Source organism: Emydura macquarii, unplaced genomic scaffold, assembly GCF_026122565.2.
Source record: "Emydura macquarii macquarii isolate MOO-44397 ecotype Brisbane River unplaced genomic scaffold, CSIRO-AGI_Emac_v2 contig_1045, whole genome shotgun sequence".
Taxonomy (NCBI): domain Eukaryota; kingdom Metazoa; phylum Chordata; order Testudines; family Chelidae; genus Emydura; species Emydura macquarii.
In genome coordinates, this window is record NW_027131182.1 from 12,897,627 (window position 1) to 12,914,957 (window position 17,331).

The 17,331-nt window shown below is 41.7% G+C and overlaps 1 protein-coding gene across 6 annotated transcripts in view; it reads right to left on the reverse strand.

The window, feature by feature from the left end:
• The window catches only part of PRLR (prolactin receptor), a 143,455-nt gene that overhangs the window by 116,845 nt on the left and 9,279 nt on the right, over positions 1 to 17,331 (reverse strand). The window contains exon 1 of one of the 6 annotated variants that reach the window (XM_067545508.1): positions 13,536 to 13,722. The exons of the other annotated variants lie outside the window; for them this stretch is intronic. The gene's annotated coding sequence lies outside the window, so the exon portion shown is untranslated. Of the gene's footprint in view, positions 1 to 13,535; positions 13,723 to 17,331 lie in introns of those variants that run through there. 6 annotated transcript variants of the gene reach the window in all.

A 17,331-nucleotide genomic window follows, 5' to 3' on the forward strand; every position in this document is an offset into this window, starting at 1 on the left:
GACCTGGCTTTCCACAGCAGTAACATTCCCAGCTCCCCACTGTCTTGTGGGTTGGTTCATGGGACACTTTATGCACTCTGGTTGATGCACTGAACTGTTGGGGTTCCTTTGCAGCCAGCTCTATAGAGCTTGCAATTTCAATGGCCTTCTGCCAGGTGAACTGGGCCTCTGTCAATAGGTGCTTCTGTATTGCTTCATTGTGCAGATCACACGTTAACCTATCACGAAGGGTGTCATTTAACACATCATTAAATTCACAGTGCTCAGCAAGCTTCTTCAGAGCTGCTACAAATTGCACAATTGTTTCACCTTCTTCTTGATTCCTTTTGTAGAACCTAAATCTGCAATTACCAGTGGTTTGGAGAAAAATATGCCTCCAAGGTTTTCACTGTGTTATTGTAGGATTTTGTCTCTGGATTATCAGGTTGCACTAAGCTGTGCAATAGGGTATAGGTTTTAGCTCCTACAACACTTAAGAAAATGGGCACCTTCTTTGCATCTGTAATTTCATTTGTAATAACTAAAAGTTGAAAACACTCAATATACGAGTTCCATTTCTCTAGAGTCTCATCAAAAAGTCCCAGAGGACCTGTAAGCGTAGCCGCTACTGCTCCTCTTCCCCCCCTTTTCTTTCTCTTGTCTTTTGTTCATGTGTGTTGGGGTCACACACACACAATTGCTGGTGATTTCCATTCACTAGCACTGTTTTTGTTTTTTCCCGGTTCCCAGTCTGTCTGCTTCACTTTGGTCAGAACAAAGCAGAGCCTGTTTTAGTTTCAGTTTGAACTATCAGTGTAAATAGCCCAGCCCTCAAAACAGCAAAAAGGTTTTTTCTTACATTGACTTTAACTTTTTTGCCTGTGCAGCACAGGTCGATTCCATCCTCTGTCGCCACTTTTGTTATGTTGGATCCTTTTAATTGTATTCAGAGAGAGAGAAACCAGCACAGGAACACAGAGAGATGCAACACAGGGAGCATCTTTATTGAACTAATACTAAAACCAGCCAGGACTGGTTGAGCTATCCCCTAATAGTCTAACTATTGCTATGGCAACAAGCTAAGCTCTGTTGCTATGGCAACCTAGCCAATTAGGCAAGACACAAAATACACAACAACCATAGAGTCCTCTGACTCCCGCATCTCCTCTGCTTGGAGTCCCAGGTTTTTAGCCACCCTTCCCAGCAGTTCTTGATGAGCCCTATTGTTTACTGGAGGTGGTCCTGTGGATGTCTGCACCACCACTTTGTCAGGGAAGGATGATGATGATGCCCTAGGAAACACAGGGTCTTCTTGATGGACTGGTACACAGGGTTCTTCCTGTGTCAGGTCACTAGCCTCAGTGCTGAGGTCCATCACAATGCCGGTGTCTGCCCCTGTAGTCCTTGCTTGGCTTGGCACCAAAATCATTGCCTCCTTTGGTGCTGCAAGGTGATAAACAGACCAAACAGAGAAGACAAGAGCGCCAACGAAGGAAGTGAAGAGGCGGTGGGTCGGCAGGGCCTTATATGCAGTGCCAATAAGGTGCCGCTCCAGGGAGCGCCTGCATCAACCTGACAGGTACCACTAAGGAAAAATCTGATAACTGTGCATATGGCGTGCACACACATCTACTTTGAATCGACACAAGCAAGCACTTGAAGAAAAATAGACAATATTGTCCTTGGTTTTTGTCTCCTTTAACTTGCTAGATGGAGTCTACCTCTGATAAATTATACGAAAAGCACTATCAAACAAAGCTTATAACATACAGAAGGAAAAACAGAAGACAATACACAAACCAAAAATCCAACCACACCCAAATATATTTTTGACATATACCCATACAGTGCAATACTTTAAAAATTATATTAATCATAGGAAAGTAAGGCTGGAAGGGACCTTGAGGATCATCTAGTCCATCCCCCTGCTCAGAGGCAGGACCAAGTATACCTAGATTATCCCTGACAGGTGTTTATTTAACCTGTTCTTAAAAACCTCCAATGGTGGGGATTCCACAGCCTTCCAGGGTAAACAGTTCCAATGCTTAACTACCTTTATGGTTACAAAGCTTTCCGTAATATCTAACCTAAATCTCCTGTGCTGCAGATTCCGTCTTGTCCTACTGTCAGTGGACATGGAGAACAATTTATCACCATCCTCTTTATAACAGCCCTTAACATATCTGAAGACTTAACACGTTCCCCCCTTCTTTTCTCTAGACTAAAGATGCTCAGTTTTTTTTTCAACCCTGCCTCATAGGTCAGGTTTTTTAAACCTTTTATCATTTTTGTTTGGTCTTCTCTTCACTCTTTCCAGTTTGTCTACATCTTTCTTAAAGCATGGCATCCAAAACTCGAACAACACTCCAGCATAGGCCTCACCAGTACCAAATACAGTGGTACAATTACTTGCCATGTATTTGATATTACACTCCTGTTAATACATTCCAGAATGTTATTTGCCTTTTTTCACAAGCAGCATCACATTCGATCTGTGATCCAGTATAATCCCAGATCCCTTTCTGCAGTACTCTTTCCTAGGCAGTCATTCCCCATTTTGTATTTGTGCATTTAATTTTTTCCTTCCTAAGTGTAGTACTTTGCACTTCTCTTTATGAATTTCATCTTGTTGATTTTAGATCAATTCTCCAATTTATCACAGTCATTTTTAAATTCTAATCCTCTCCTCCAAAGTGCTTGTAAACCCTCCTAGCTTGGTTCACGCATAAACTTTATAAGCATACTCTTCACTCTATTGTCCAAGTCATTAATGAAAATATTAACTAGTACCAGACCCAGATCTGACCCATGTGGGATCCCACTAGATACACCCTTCCAGTTTGACAGAGAACCATAACTACTCTAAGTACATTTTTTTCTACCAGTTGTGCACCCACATAATAATTTCATCTAACCCACATTTCCCTAGTTTGGTTATGAGAATGTCATGTGAAACTACATCAAAAGCCTTACTAAAATCAAGATCGATCATGTCTACTGCTTCTCCCACATCCACTAAGCCAGTAATCCTGTCAAAGAAGGAAATTAGGTTGGTTTGGCATGTTTGTTCTATTATTCTCTAGGACCAGGTGCTTAGAAACTGATCGTTTCCACAGCTTGTTGCAGTATCTTTCCAAGATCTGAAGTTAGACTGACTGGTCTATAATTCCTTGGTCCTCTTTGTTCCCCTTTTTAAAGAAGATATCGTATCAGGTATCATATTGAGAATTTATCAGGCCCTTCCAAATTACATAAATCTAACTTATCTAAATATTCTTGAATCTGTTCTTTCCCGATTCTGATTTGTGTTCCTGCCCCCTTTTTACTATTAATTGTCTTATGCATTTGGTTACAATTAACCTTTGTAGCAAACACTGAAGCAAAATAGGAAATTTGTGTTTTGTGATATTGCTTTTCCAACAACAGTCTGGGGAAAGTCTCCCAATACTACCAGGTCTTGTGTTTTAGGTATTTTTGTTATTTGTTGAAGAAATGCCTCACCCAGCTCCTCCTCCTGATTTGGTGGCCTATAGTAGACCCCCCACCATAACATTGCCCTCTTTTATCTTCCACTATGGATTTTCAACTGATCTGCCTCTCACCACCTTGATGTACAATAATAAAAATCAAATGCACAAATACAAATTGGGGAATAATGACTGAGGCCAAATCCTCAAGTCCTTGCTCAGTTTTCACTCAGACAAACTTCCTAAGTCAATGGTAGGGTTGCCTGAGCAAGGAATAAATAAAGTTGCAGTGGAGGATGAAACACCATCCCCTCATCCTTAGGGCCTCAAAGAGTGCTCTCTGTGCGTTGAGATCCATGCTGTGGGAAATAGGTGTATGGGTGCAGGGACTGAACAACTCCATAACGGGGCCAAAGGGCTACACATTGATTGTCCAGCTACCTCCCTGCACCCCATAGAAATTACCAGGGAAAGGTATTTGGGGGAAGGCACTGAGGTCCCAGGGCCAGAACAGCAGTACAATGCCTCACTTGGATGATGCTAACTCTTGCAGCTTCCCCAAGTTTGTGGCTAGGCTCTTGGACTAATTTTGTAAGCAGTGTGGGCTCAGCAATTTGTGTGGGTTTTTGTGTGGGAGGGGGTAATAAAAACCTGAATAAGGACCTCTGGATTTGCCCTGTACCAACAATGGATTCATTTTGAATAGGTAAAAGTACATAGGCAAAAACCTGGAGGTTCTTACTGTATTTTTATTTAGTCTTTGACAGACTGGGCAAGATCCTCAGAGTAAAACAGTGTAGCTCCATTGACTTTAATGAAACAGTGCTGATTTATCCTCCAGCTGAGGATCTAACCTGTTGACTTTAATAGGAATTTAAAAGTTGAATAAATACTGATTAGACTAGAGAAACTCATGATTTGTCCAGTGCTAGTATATATCAAGGTCCTTCGAAGTTGTTTTGCTTCCTCTTGATATTCTTTACATAACTTGTTTAGATAAAATCCTGTCAATTAAGATTTAACTAAAGTTTATAAATAAGTGGAGACAGGATTATACATATTAATATTAGACAGACAATCTCTTCAGGCCTGGGTGTAGCATAAAAGAATAATTGAAATGAATGCAATAATGAATTTCCACAGGCTATATGTTCTATCACTTTTTGTTCCAATATATGAATAGTCAATGTATATTGGAAAACACAAAACACAGAAACAAAAACGGAAGATGCGAAGGTCTGAGGACCTGCCCCTCTGCAAATGCAAGCTTATGGCAGACATGCTTATCTGTTCCTAAAACATGATTCCTTCACCCAGCTCTAGAAGAAGGTGGAGAAAACCAAGGTCTCCAGGGGAATTTCAATCCTTTTAAAATATTGGGTGAGAAAGTAAAAGGAAGTTTAATGTAAGTTCTCCAGGGCAGGGAATGTCTCTTACTATGCAATTGTACAGCACCTAGCACACTGGGGTATAAGGAGAGCCCCATGAATTTTTTTGGGGGGGGTACCTTTACAGGGAGGGAGGGGTGAATTTGGTGTTATTTTATGATACTGAAGGGACAGCTGGGCCAAACCTGAATGGCAATACAATCCTGTGTGTCTGGTTGCAGTGCCCAGAGCAGGCAGCTAGCCTCACAGGACAGAAGCCCTCCCCCCCCCCTCAAGGAGTGAGTTTTTCATTTTATTTATTTGTATACATTGTTTTTCATTTGATATAATTTCATATTTGCAAAAAAATAGGGGACTCTGGATGTAACCTGATAATTTTAAAAATTGTGAAGTGCTGTTCTGGATGGTTTACTAATACATTATATTGACACACAGTGAACCAAATTCATCCCTATTGACTTCTAGTGAGTAATAAAGGGTCATTTTGGCTCCCTCAGCCTTGGAGATCAACTGAGGATTTCAATAGTTAATAGCGTTCAAGCAGAAGACATATCTGTAAATCAGTGTTATATTTAGTATGTCTCCAGGCAATCCCTACATTCAGCTTTGATTGGACTTCTGAATGCACTGTACTTCATAAGTATCTGCAGACCCCATTGTTTGGTGCCCTTTCCCCGTTTACTGTACCACTTGCCTTCGTTGTGGAATTCCCTATCTTTGTGGATAAGAAATGGAGTCCTTGGATGTTTATACATTCAAGATAAAGTCTCTTTAGTTGTACCTTTAAGGGTCTATTTTGACTATACAACGGGGATAACATTGGTAGAAATGAATTTGGTCACATGAAGGTTAACTAGAAGGGGACACACATGCCCATGAGGGGAAAATGAGCTCCCGAATGTATATCAATTTCTTGTTAATTTTTGTTGTTGCTCTCTAAAATGCTGCTGGATTTTTAAGTTAGTGGTTCACATAAAGAAAATACAAATGATGTCCTGAGATGGATCAATTCAATGTGGGGAAAACCCAACAGCAAGTGGGGACTGGAAGTGGGGTGTACACCATCTGCAATGTGCAGAATGAGGTAGAATATGGACAGCTGGAGAATCCTTCTTTATTCCTGTTCTGTACATTGGGGCCATAAGGAACCTGCACAGGCAGCCATTGGGCTAGAATAATGGTCAGAAGTGGCTTTGAAGCTACTTTCATGATCATACCACATTCCTACTACACCTCACCGCCAGCACCTGCTATATCAGGCTGTGAGCTTGATTTGCCATGTTTAGTCTCAGTAGAGAAGTGATTGATTAAATAAATGAAAGATAACAAGATGCTTGTTTTGTTTAACTAAATCTATTAAAAACACAGCTAAGTTTCATTTGAAAATTACTAAGTATTAATGAATTCATGGAGTTCTTTTGTTAAAGGGTATCCTCAGAACTTCTTCCTTCCACTTGACAGAGTGGATATGACTGAAAGAGCAGCTGGCCAGTGAAACATCAGAGACCAGCCACTGCCAGCCAAGAGACTGACTGAATACCTAGATAAAACAGGTCATGATTCCATTTTGAAAGCAGTGTATGTCATGGATTGATAAGTAGGGAAGAGGCAGAATTTAATTCCTTTTTGTGTAAGGGAAAGGCAGTAACCCTAGTTACACTCATATGAAATATTACAAACTATTCACAAGAAAACTAATGACTACACACATTAAAATATAGTTAATTTCCTTACACTACTGTGCACTTGAGAAATGTAAATAGGATCTATAAAACATAACATGATATGGATGTATATGCCAATAAGGGGGTAGAGGGTTCCTACATACAGAGTTATGCCAAATAATAAGAACAACTCCATTGGCCTTTCTTTACATTCAAAAGCTTCCCTTGAATTCTTGGGAGGCACCTCAGCCTAGTTACAAAAAAACCCCAAAAAACCAATGTATCATGCTACAATATTATCAGTTATATCTTTATAAAAACAGTGTCTATAAAAAGAGGTACTGAGTAGAGATGTAAAATACTAAATGGTTAACCGATAAGTATTAATCTGACCGTTGAGACTAATACTAATCAGTTAACCAGTGGTGCGGGCCCTCAGTCTCCATGGTGATGGCATCGGGCTGTGGTGGAGACAGCTGCGCTGCTGCCCAGGGAGACTGTGGCCCTGGTGCAGGTGCTGCAGAGTGCCCTGCTGTGGAATACTGGTGACCATGGGTCCTAGATGAGGATTGGTGCCAGGCTGGGGGTACTACCTGGGTGCTGCTGGTAGGAGTGGAGTGTGTGTGTGGGGGAGGGGACGGGACGACGACACACACAACACAAAATTATATCAGTTAAACAGTTAATTGATATAATTTTAATAGTTTAAATGGTTACCTTTTCTAACGGATATTTACATCCCTAGTACTGAGAAAAATTTGATACCAGATCTCACTGTCATATAGGTTGCTAATCCAAATGATGAAAGGTGCTCAGTTTTCAGTCTGCTACTGCATACAAGAGGATTGTGAAGGTTTAATGTAATTCACTTTTAATACATTAGAAGTTTCCTTTCAAAGTTCTTCCCTTAGGCAAACTGAGTCACATTCAAATGCTAATAAGCTTGTGCTGTCATTTCTAGTGTCTCTAATGCACAAGAATTTTGACTTGCTCAATTCCTCCCATATTACCCAATGCCCTAATTTACACATATGGGTTTTTACAGCATTGCCAGTCACCATTAACATCAACAGAAAATTGGGAGGCTCAGCACATGCCTACAGGGCTATACTAGTGTCCCTTGGTTGTTCTCACAGACTTCTCTCTCAACTGCCTCAGTCCACTTCCATAGGCTTCATCCCTTTTCTTGCTCTGCACCAGAAGTCATCAGAGCTAACCTCACCAAGATATAGAATGCATCATTATGGGTTCCTCAGAGGCAATGCTTCCCAGTGCTCCCACAAGCATTGTGTCTGCCTCAGGGAGCTCTGTCTCAGAAGGCATAACTCCTCACCACCCTCTACTGAGGACTATCGTTCAAAAGAGTTTAGCCCTTGATTGCTCTTCAGTGGATTAAATTTTGAATTAATAAAGGACCCTTATCAGCACAGTTCCATTTAAGTGACGCATCCAACCTTTTTACTCATCCAGCCCAGAGTCAAAGACAAAGCATAGCCCTTGTTTACCAGTTACATATACACTTTTCAGTCTCCTAAGAAATAAAAAAATCTAACAATATTATATAAAAATATAAACATATTATATGAAAAGAATACAAAAAGCCTACCTTGTCACAGTTCTATATTATGTATCTTAACACAGTGTTTCTCAACCTGGGGGTCACAGCCCCCCAAGATAAATTGTGTGTGTGTGTGGGAGGAGTTACAGGCTTGGGTTTGGGCGGCTTCAGTCCCCTATATTTTCAAGTCTCAGTAAGGAGGTCATGACCTTTTTTTTTTTTTTTTTTTTAAGTCCAAAGGGGGTCACCAGCACAAAAAAGTTGAGAAACACTGCCTTAAGGCCATCAAGGGATTCAGAAGAGAGTCTGAAATTTGAAAGAAGATTGTTGGTTTCTGTCTAGAAGTTTCAACTAACATGTACATTTCACCTGGATTTGTAGCTACAGTAGATGGTTTAAAAAGAATTATCCTTAAACTCATTACAAAAATCACAAAAAGTATACACCAGGTATTTATCATTGCCAAGAAAAAAAGTTGATCTATAAAATCATACAAATCAGACATCGGTTTTAACAATCAAGGGTCTGAAATAAAAATCAAAGAATCATAGAAAAGTCCATCCCACAGTGAGGCAGGACCATGCTTCCCTAGACCAACCTTGACAAGTGTTTTGTCCACCTGTCCTTAAAAATCTCCAGTGACGGAGATTCCACAACTTCCCTTGGTTTTGGTAACTTATTCCAGTACTTAAATATACTTATAGTTTGAAGGTTTTTCCTAATATTGAACCTAAATCTCCCTGGCTGCAAATTAAACTGAGTACTTCTTGTCCTACCTTCAGCAGACTCTGAGAACAACTGATTAACATAGATTAACATTAATTAACATAGATGGGGGAAATTCCAAAACCTCCCCTTTAATCGCAGTTACACAGCATTAGTTGTACGCAGTTGAGGCCTTATCAGCACTGAGTAGAGTGAATTACTTCTTGTGTCTTGCTTAAAACACTCCTACTAAAACATCTCAGAATGATGTTTGCTTTTTTTGTGTGCAGCTTTATTACATTGTTGACTCATATTTAGCTTGTGATCCACTATGACCCCCCACATCCTTTTCTGTAGTACTCCTTTCCAGATAGTCATTCTACACTTTATAGTTGTGCAAATGATTAATCCTTCCTACATGTAGTACTTTGCATTTGTCCTTATTGACTTTCATCTTATTTATTTCCAACCATTCCTTCAATTTGTCAGGATTGTTTTGAATTCTAATTCTGTCCTCCAGAGTGTTTGCAACCCCTCAGACTTTAAGTGTACTCTCTATGCCATTTTCTAAATCACATATGAAGATATTGAACAGAAAAGGACCCAGGCCTGATCCCTGCAGCACCCCAGTTGAAATGCCCTTCCAGCTTGATGGTGAACCATTGATAACTGCTCTCCGAGTGCAGTTACCTTATAGTAAGTTTGTCTAGACTATCATTTCTCTAGTTTGTTTATGAAAAGGTCACATGAAATGGTATCAAAAGCCTTACTAAAGTTGAGATACATCACATCTTCTGCTTCCCTGCTATCCACAAGGCTTGTTACCCTGTCAAAGAAGGATATTAGGTTGGTTTGCCATGATTTGTTCTTGACAAATCCGTGTTGTTACTTATCACCTGATCTTCTAGGTGCTTACAAATTGATTGTTTGATTATTCACTCCATTATCTTTCCCAGTACCGAAGTTAAGCTGCCTAGTCTATAATTTCCTTATTCTCCCTTTTTATAGATAGGGCAAATATAGGATCTTTTCCAGTCCTCTGGCATCTCTCCCGTCCTCTATTAGTTCTCAAGAGATAGTTGCTAATGGCTCAGAGATCTCTTCAGCCAGTTCTAGGATATATTTCACCAGGCCCTGCCAAGCTGAAGACATCTTATTTGTCTAAGTAATTCTTAACTTGTTCTGTTGCAATCTTAGCCTCACATCCTGCCCCATTTACGGTGATGTTTACTATATTAGTCGTCCAATCACTGCTAACTCTTTTGGTGAAAACTGAAACAAAAAGGCATTTAACGCTTTGGCCATTGCTGCATTTTCTGCTATTGTCTTTCCTGTTTCATTGAGCAATGGGCCTATCATGTCCTTGGTTTTCCTCTTGCTTCTTTTGTATTTGTAAGATGTTTTCTTGTTACCCTTTATGTTCCAACCAAGTTTAATGTCATTTTGTGCCTTGTCCTTTTTAATTTTTTCCTTACATGCTTGTGTGTATTTTTATATATTCATCCTTCATAATTGGAATTAGTTTCTACTTTTTATGACTCTTTTTTGAGTACAGGTCATTGAAGATCTCCTGGTTAAGTCAGGGTGGTCTTTTACCATACTTCATATCTTTCCTATGTATTAGGGGTAGTTTGCTCTTGTGCCCTTAATAATGTTTCTTTAAAAAAAGTGACAGTTCTCCTGAACATTTTTTCCCTCAGACTTGCTTCCCATGGCATCTTATCTACCAATTCTTTGTATTTGCTAAAAAGTCTGCCTTCATGAAGTCTATTGTCTTTATTTTTGCTGTTTTTCCTCCTTCCTTTCCCCAGAATCATGAGCACAATCATTTCATAATAACTTTCACCCAACTGCCTTCCACCTTCAAATTCTCAACAAGTTTCTCCCTATTTGTCAGAAACAAATCAAGAATAGCCTGTCTCGTAGCTGCCTTCTCCACCTTCTCTAATAAAAAGAGATCTCCAATGCATTCCAAGAACTTTTTGGATAATGTGTGCCCTACTCTATTATTTTCCCAGCAGATGGTTGGGTAGTTGAAGTCCCCCATCACCACCAAGTCGTGTTTTGGATGATTTTGTTAGTTGTTTAAAAAAAAATCGTAATCCATCACTTCTTACTGGCTAGGTGGTCTATAGTAGACACCTACCATGACATCACCCTTACCCAGAGACTTTCAGCAGGTCTGCCTTCCATTTTTATCTAATCTAGTGCAAGTGTGTATATCTTTGATATACAAGACCTCTTTTTTTTCTCCAGTCTGTCCTTCCTGAACAAGCTGTACCCTTCTATACCAATATTCCAGTCATGTGAATAATCCCACCAAGTTTATGTGATGCCTGTTCAGTTGTAATTGTGTTTATTCACTAGTATTTCTAATTCTTCCTGTTTATTCCGCATAGTTCTTGCATAAGTATACAGATATCCAAGATGTTTGTTTAATTTCCCCTTGTCTTAGTCCCTGCTGTGATTGCCCATGTTCTGCCCAGATTCTGACCCTTCACCCAGCTCTCCTATTTTGGACTTACATATGGGCTTTTGTCTTCTGCCTCCATTACCGTAAGTGTAATTTTGACTACACAATACCCGGTAGTCACATTGTTCTAACTCATGCTCTAATGGCAGGGCATACATTGTGCATAAACACTAATGAGACTAAAAGGAACCATAACGAACCTATGAAAAAACAGGTTACCCCAATATTCTTGGGGGGGACAATACAAATAAGGAAAAAGAGTGTGGACATCTTCAGGCACATGCCCAGAGTGTTAGGTATAGGAAGAATCACAAGATAAAAAGAGGGCTCCCAGATTGGGTAAAGTTGAATTCCCTATGGGAAAACTCCAGCAGGATCCATCCCTCTACTGATGATCAATTGGCAAGGCAGTCATCAGACATTAAGAATATCATTAAGGATGTAAATATAACTATATCTGTAACTTGTGCATAGGTCTTTATAGAATGTCTATATGCACGGGTAATTGTAACTTTAATAAAACTTGTAAAACAGACTGAACCTTGTATTTGTAAATGTATGTGCGGTCACTATCCTTGGTCTTTATATGTTCCTAGGGGCTGTAAATCAGAAGTAAGTAGCAGAGGTGAATTTCACTCTGAATTTCACAGCTTGAAACTGTAGCCACACGGTGGTGTAATACAACAATTACTAAACTCATTTTAAATAAAATAAAAAACTACAACTGTGTTACTGTCTTCTTATCCTTCAACCCACTACCAAGCAATTTCCAGGGCACTGAAGGCATTAGAATGTGAAGGGATGTTATCTTTTTCTTCATCAACATTCTCAATATATGTGTTTTTTCCTGTTTGGAAAAATGGTTTATGTAACTGGTCATTTAAGATTGGTGGTAGTAAAGTCAAGGTTCTACTGCATATTTATCTGATAACTTTCTCTTCTTCCTTTCATGACTATGTTGATTCAGAGGTCAAAATCCTCCCAATAAAAGGATCACAAAGGCAGTAGCTATCAGATTATATAAGTGGTTGATAAAATGCTTTCTCCAAACCATGGGATGTTCTGTCACCCCCATCCCCCATCTTTGCACAGGGTCTAAAATTAGGCCCAGAGTATAGTAACACTAAAGTTATTTTTTTCCTTAATGTTCTTGTCCCAATTGGAGGTTGGCTGTTTGGGGAATGTCTCTCTGTGAATGTGAATTCTGACTGATTTTATAAACTCTATAGAACTCTAATACCCAGAATATGCTGACTCAGTCTTCTGACGAGAGGCACCAAGGCAGGTATTATACACCCTGTCTGGAAGTAGCTACAGATCTACCAAATAAGTTGTTAAAATGGCATAGGTTTTCCCTGGTAGAACAATGAATATGCTAAAGAGATTAGTTTCCTTTAGCTGGCCAGTTATCTCAGGTTGCCTGCAGGGAGAGGGGTTGGAACAATGGAGATTCTCCACCAACGAAGGAGGACAGAAGATGAGGTGTTAGAAGTTGCTTTTGAAGAGACACATCCTTTCTGAGCTAGGGGAATCTTTTGACTGCTGGACATGAACAAGCCATAGAGAGCTTGTTGCAGAAGCAAAGTGAAAATACCTGAAGGCTGAACAGGAGAAGAGGAAGGTCCAAAGATCCTGAACTGGCTGACTAAGCCCAAAGATCTCTCAGATTGGTGTGGACATTGGAGGAAGGATTTTTGGTTGCAAGGTTTGTTACTTTTTCATGGATCTGTAAGTCTCTTTGCTTTGTCTATGTGAGATGTGTGTGTGTTTAAGAAGTTACTTTGCAAGCCTTGAAGATCCTTTCTTTAATTCTCACATCTTCCTAAGATGAGAAACTCTAAATCAGAGCACCCGTGAGGGTGGATCTTTGGGAAAGGGAGAAGCTTATGCTTCTGTGGGAGGTGGGGGGAGGGTCAGCATTGGTCTTGGGGCCTACAACAGCTGGACCACAGGGTCCCATGTCCAAGAAGATATGCTAGAGAAGGAATCAGCAACCCAGGAGCAAGCCTGAAATGCTAGAACTAGGGACAGTGCCTGGATGCTGCTCAGTCTTAGTGGGCTTAGAAGCACATAGGATTTAATGTTTGGATTCAAAGATAGCTGCCTGGTAAGAGTCCAAATCAAAGGGCATGCTTGCCCTGTAGTGCCCCCTACTAGCTAGCATTGCTTTACTGATGCCTGCTTCAGTATCCCTTCGAGAGTCCACACAGGCCAGCTATTCAAAACAGTCCTCCCACCCCTCCTACAGTCCAATTTGTTAAGTCCTGTACCAAAAACTTTAAAAAGAAAACTCAAACTTACAAGTGTTCATCCTAATTTCAGCTGGGCCCACTCCCTCCTTGCAGAGGATCTGTCTTCCCTTCAGAGGTCCAGCAGACTTCTACTGCAGTTCCAAGCTAGACACAGCCCTTCCTCCCTGAGGGTCTCTTTTCCTGATCTAGCACCTCTTGCCTGGAGCTTAGCCTTTTCCATAGGCCTTCCCCCAACTTAGAGCCATACAAGAGGTATCTTATTCCCTGCAGTGTCTGCAGGCATCTGCCAACCACATGCAGCTGTCTCACTCTTTTATAAGGCCCAGGTGCTTTCTTTAAGCTCTGCTGACCAGTAGGAAATCAGTCCAGCTGCCTCTCCCTTTCTCCCCTCTTCCTCCACATCCTCTTAAAGGGTCAGTCATCCTGCAAGCTGAGGGAACTTGACCAAGTCAGAGATAAGAGATGACTAAACATATAGCTCTGGATACTCAAAAATACCTAGGCACTGCGAAACTGAGCATCACAATGCCTGACTTTTAGGCCTCTAAAACAAAAACAAAACAAAACAAAAATCACAGTAACACACTACAATTCACACAGCCTGAGTTAGGCTTAGGCTCCCAGTACAATGAATGGGGAGAGATAGGCATCTTAGACTATGATCAACAAAACCCAACACATTATTCAGGGAGTTGCCTAAGATAGCCAATGGGAGATACCGAAAAGCAGGGTGTGTGCTAAGTGCTACCCCGCTTATGGAGATAGGGCTGGAGGGATCTCTGATAGCAATTCACAATCTACTTCCTAAGCCACTGAATGAGTTAAGCAAGTGCCCAACTCCAGGCAAAATGGCCAGAGAAAGAGATGATGCCAGTGGTCACCTTATAACTTTTCTCCCAGTGATTAGAGCACTCACCTGGGATGTGGGAGACCTAGGTTCAATTCCCTCCTCAGGCAGAGGGGGGAAGAAAGAGTTTCAACAAGGGTCTCCGACCTCTCAGGCGTTGGTCTAACTGCTGAACTAGAGGATAGTCTGATGTAGGGATCCCTCAGTCTCCCCTGGTGAAGCTCTTCCATTTTGGCTAAATAATGAATGAGTAATTGATGCAAGAGGACTGGACCCTGGGTGGCCAATCTCCCAGCCACCAGGCTACAGAGTCATTCTCGCACTCTCCCTGGTCCAATGATTCTTTAAATATTTGAAGCTGTTCCACTGTGTATACACACTTCAAGTCATTGGGCCAGAGATAGTGGCTCTGTAGCCTGGTGGTTAGGGCACTAAGATAGGAAATCCAGGGTCCAGTCCTCCTGCTCCAATCACTCTTCTTTATCCAAAGTGAAACAACTTCAATGGAGGGAGCTTCAGAACAGAGAATCCCCTATTTCAGCAGTGAGAGCACAAGCCTGAGAGGTGGCAGACCCCTGTTGAAATCCTTTATCCCCATCTGCCTGAAGAGGGAATTGAACCTAGGTCTCCTACATCCCAGGTGAGTGCTTCTCAATCCAGTAGGCTGCCTTGAGCATGCCTCCTGGATCGGAATGGGTGTGTGGCTGAGGGCAACGGTTCCCAACCTGGGGGGTGGGACCACCTGGGGAGGGTGCCAAAGATTATCAGGGGTCCATGAGGCTTCAGTACTATTGAGGTCATTTAGCCCATTTAGCTCTGCGCCGGGCACAGCAGCTTTGAGCTCCTCATCGATTAGAGCAGAGGGGCAGCCCCCCTGAGGTCCACGGTGGCTAGGCGCAGCCCCCCCAAGCTCCGTGCCAGCCGGAGCAGAGGAGCAGCCTTGAGCTCCGTGCTGGCTAGAGTGGAGGAGCAACCTCCCCCAGCCCCACACTGGCCAGGCGCCTGGCTGGAGAACAGTCCCATTCCAATGGGGGCCTGGAGCAGCCCCGGCCAACCCGCTAGGGCCCACCTCCATTACCCTCAGTCCATGTGGGACAGAAAGGGGGGGGCACACAAGGCATGCGGTGGCAGCTGTGCCAGGGAAGGCGTAGCTTCTTACTCATGTAAGAGTAATGTTGTATTATTATGTAATTTAATATTATTATTATTATTAAGATTATATGTTTATAGGGGTTATATGTGTTTATGGCCAATGAGGAGGTGGGGGGAGGGGCGCGTGTTTTACCTAGTTACTAGTGGGGCTTTCACTCAAAAAGGTTGGGAACCACTGGTTTAGGGAAGAGGAGCTCATGTCTAGCGGATTGGCCGCACGTGCTGCTTAGGTGGCGAAAGGCTAATCTTCCTGGGTTCATGAATCACTCTGGAGCTTAGGCAGAAGATAGAGCAAGGCAGCAGTGCACATGCCCAGAGGCAGAAATATAGGTGCAGAAGGAACTTTTCCCCTGAAAACTTAGATGCATACAGGGTTTTGCAGGAGTTCTGTGAATTGCAGTGGAGCCTAAAACTGGGGTTTAGGTGCCTAAATCTGAGGTTTAGGCAGCTAAGTACCTTTGTGAATTGAGGCCACAGTAGCTTCTCAGGAGAAATAAACAAATGCCATATCTGGTACTCAGTTCATTAACATCTTCGCTATCTCTGTTCACTTCATTCTCCCTTTGTTTGTCCAATGCCACATAAATCTAGAAACTATAGTACAAAACCCCTATCATTTTTCCACTATAAACTTGAGAGGCTGTGTTGGAGAAAGATAGCTTTGTTACGCCAAAGAATATTGTACCATCTTCTTCTTTGCCTCTTGGAAATTCTGAATTGAATAAAATATTTGTGAAAGGAACTGCTACGAACTATTTTCATGGAGCTTAGCAGTTGTGCCAAACTACTCACTATCCATAAGACTTTAAACTTTTCCATTGGAGCAGTTTGAAAATGTGGTTTCTAAGAGATTTCTTGGAATGTCTTACAGTCTAAATGTTCATGGTAGGCCAAAACCTAAAGGGTCCTACTCTGGATTTACTCAGGCAAACCTCTCATTGATTTCATTGGGAGTTAACCCAAGTAAGGACTAAATACATCAAGATTTGTCCCTCTGTCTTTTGTGCTAATGTTGTGTTTTTATGGTATTCTCTTATATTTGTCTATAACATAATCTTAAATGAAACAGAATGTTCCAGAAAAATAAATAAAACAAGATTCATGTATAACCCCCTAGGGCTCACGATTCTGGAAACTCTTGAATCATGTTTTTAGGTTTGCAAAAGTTATTTGAGTTTATCAACTAATTTTGCTCTCATTTAAACCCATGTTTTTCTCAAGGATGATTTAGTTAAGACACCCCTCCCCCGCCACACTCTATAGCTAAGAAGAAGCCTGCGCTATGTATTAAATATTGATGAATATGCCAAAAAAAGACCGGCAAAACTTAAGTGGCATGTAGAGTGTGTGTGTGTGTGTGTGTGTGTGTGTGAGTGAGAGAGAGAAATACATACACACATAGAGTATATTTCCATATATATTCTATGTGTCATATGGTACCATCCTATTAGAAATCTCAATTATCTAAACTTACTCAATGTCCCTGTAGGAAGGCGCTGTGGCCTCCTCCGGGCTCAGGACCCAAGGAAGGGCCACAGCCACTAGACTGGGCAAGACATAGCCCCACAGAGCAGCCTGGCCAGCAACCACACGGCCAGATTGTGAAAGGGCCAGCAGGCCAGTCTGCCTGGCAACCCAGGAGCCGGGCCATGATAGGGCCACCGGAGCTGCCCAATCAGCCCAAGAGGGGCGGAGCCTCTCAAGGCACAGGTAGTATAAGAGACAGGCCCCAGAGCTCAGTGAGGGGTAGATTGCTGCTGGAGGCAGATGTGCTGCTCTGCTAGTTGAGACCTAGGCCGGAGCTGAGACTCTGACCTACCCTGGATCAAACCGGGCCTAGGGACTG